Consider the following 3,295-nt stretch of genomic DNA (forward strand, 5'->3'; position numbering starts at 1 on the left):
TAAGTGAAAAATTAAAAAAAAAAGAAAGATGTTTAATAATTAATAAAGTGTACGAGAGTGAAGCGTTAGATATTTTTGGATATGTTTAATGTACTCGTGTTGTCGTTGTTTGGACACCATAATCAATTCACTTTTGCTTCTGCACATCTCAAGTACAATACTTAATCTGTGGATTGCGAGATAGAACTTTGTCTTTGTTTTTTTTTTTTTAGCTTAATAGATAATAGCAAATTTGTGGAAATACAAAAACTTAGCTTTAACATATTTCATATCTAGTACTTGGGTTAGGATAGAAATTTAGCCTATCCATCGAAAGTATAAATAATCAAACATATAAATCAAATCATGCGTTCTAAGGCATAAATAATAAACAACTTTTCAATAATGTGGTATTTAATATCTATTAGTTTTGTACGAGAGTAAAGTAAGTATAAAGTGTAACACCCCAAACCTGGCCTAGATGTCCAGTTCAAGTTTAGAGAGTTACATCATCGATACTCAAATACCACACAAATAACACAATAATACTAAACCATACTTCACATAATATTCATCACAAAGATTAGTTAAGTGCATAATCTTCCAAAGACCTACTATCATAGATTACCGAAACTCCTAACGTAATACTTAAAAAAAAAAAGGTAAAAGCTTGACTGAGCTTCCGTGTCACCAACCCGTTCAAGACTAAGAACCACTTGATATCCAATCAATAACAAAATGAGTTGTGAACTCAGTGCGTAAAAGAAATTTGATCAATTAATGCACACTTATAAAATAATTCCAAATTCGAAGATTCGCTTCGATACAGTCGTAATTTCAGTTCAGATTCATAGCAGATTAGTTACACATACATATGTAAGCAATTTCAGTTCCAAATACAGTACAGATCAGATTCAGATGCAATATTCCTACCCCCAACCACTACACGCCGTCTTCGACCATCCCAACACGCCGTTAAGGACATTCAATGCCCAACCAACCCTGCACACCTTGGAGTGTCCATTTGAAACTTTTACAGAAACGCAACTTAGCTGCAAGATTGGAATGCAACAAAATGCCAGAATCAGATTTATACGCATTGTAGCTTAGCCACTATTTTAGAATAGATTACTTCTTTCTTCGCAATATCCCAACCCATGCAAATGTAGAGCACAAATACCCGTATCAAGTATTCCGTCATTCTAATTTATTTCACAAACAGATAAGACAATTCAATCTCAGAATAAGTATCATAGTATACATACAACTATGTTATTCATACATCAGTCTCTGATATCATATAGTTTTCATATAATCAAGTTTAATCATTCATACAATAAGGAAGCCAGTACTAGTGTTAAACAACATTCACGGCCTCAAGAACAGGTTTTGGGCCCCAATAACATGCCACACAGCCTGGTCACATGCCTATGTGCCTTACTCGTGTGGTTCCAAAGCACAAACAGTGAGTTACACGGCCTGGACATATGCCCATGTCCCTACCCGTGTGACTCACATGACCTGGGTACATGCCCGTGTCCCTAGTCGTGTGGTTTTGCACCACAAACAGTAAGTTACACGGCCTAGACACATGCCTGTGTCCCTGGTCGTGTGGTCTTGTACCACAAACAGTGAGTTACACGCCCAAACACATGCCCATGTCCGTTGCCCGTGTGAACCCTGCACTAATATGACCACACAGAGCTTAAACACACGGCCGTGTGCCTTGCCCGTGTGGTCCCAAATCAATAAAAAAATGAGTTACACGGCCAACCACATGGTCATGTGGCTTACATGGCCTAGAGACACTCCCGTGTGCCTGGCCGTGTAAAGTCGAAAGCCACCATTTCCTGTGACCAAAATTTGCAAAAACTAAGGTTTCCAGTACGCACCTGGAGAGATTTCGAAGTAACAACAACGAAAAAGATCCTCGAAGCCTAAAACAATCATTCAGTAACACAATTTAGCCATTTTAATCGGTAGAATTTCCTGACTACACACTTAATGCCTATGTCGAAAGTTTTGACACGAAACCTTCAACAGACCCAAACTCACCGAAACTTCAGCAACAATAACAGAAATTGTCTAGTTGCTATTCCTTATTGCTAATATTCTCGCCTATTAGGAAACAAATGATCATTTATCAGATATTGTCGAAACTCACAAAATAATCAATTCAACGCAAGTTACAAAAACGAAAGAAAACCACAAAAACGCTCACATTGACAGTTACTTACCCGATAGCCTTTTGACTAGTGACTAACAACAAAATTTTTGTTAATCCCGTATCCCTCAGGATTTTGATTAGCTAAATAAAATAAAATAAAACGAATGAGAATAAAGAAGAAGAAAAAAACGGTGAAGAAAAAAGAAATAAAAATTAAAGAAGAAAAGAAAAACTAACGTTAATTAAATTCCTAACTTCCAAGAAATCGACAAAAATGTTCCTTATTATTCCCTTTAGGACTCAAATACAGGACCTAACAAAATATAGACAGATGCTTAACCACTGAACCAGTAGGCTCATTCTTGGCACAATTTCACACCGAATTGGACTTAACCGGGTAACGTATGATTAAGGGTTGATTTTAAAATAACAAAACTTTTAACGATGCAACTTGAACTTCAGACCTTAAACTCAATCGCAGAACACAAAACCACAAATACAAAAATTTAATTACTGCAGATTCTCACAATAAAATTCTTAAAAATTTCGAGGTGATACATAAAGACTAAAAAATGATTAAATTAAAATAAAAAAACTAAAGCTACAACTTACATGTACCAACGAAAGTTTTTTTATTAGGCGAGGGATACAGCTGGATCCATTATCTAGTTATTTTCCATGGTGTGATAGAGTTACAGAAAATGTTAATCATTTATTTTTTCTATGTCCTTTTATTAATATATACTTTTTGATCTCGTATTTTTAATTGGTGCAGTTTTGATTGGAAGAATTTGGTAAATTTTGAAGAATTCTTTACTTTTTGATGGAACATGCCCCTGATAGGTTATAGCTAGTGGCGATTATAGCATCTTGTTGGACGGTGTGGCTATCTCGGAATGGTATTGTGTTTGACAGGTTGGTTACAACTATTGACGCTTTATTATTTCATTCTAAGATGAGAGCATTAATGTAGGCAAGAGCTGTTCATAATGAATGTATCTTCTCGGAAAGTGATTGGTGGAGATAGCCGGTGAAATGTATTGTGGGTGGAAGATCAATGAGGACTCGAGACTTAGTTTCGATCCTTCTCCCATGGGTAGGATAAAATTCAATGTGGCAGGGGTTGTTGTGAATGAGATAGCAACTTGT

Source organism: Gossypium hirsutum, chromosome A06 (assembly GCF_007990345.1).
Source record: "Gossypium hirsutum isolate 1008001.06 chromosome A06, Gossypium_hirsutum_v2.1, whole genome shotgun sequence".
Taxonomy (NCBI): domain Eukaryota; kingdom Viridiplantae; phylum Streptophyta; class Magnoliopsida; order Malvales; family Malvaceae; genus Gossypium; species Gossypium hirsutum.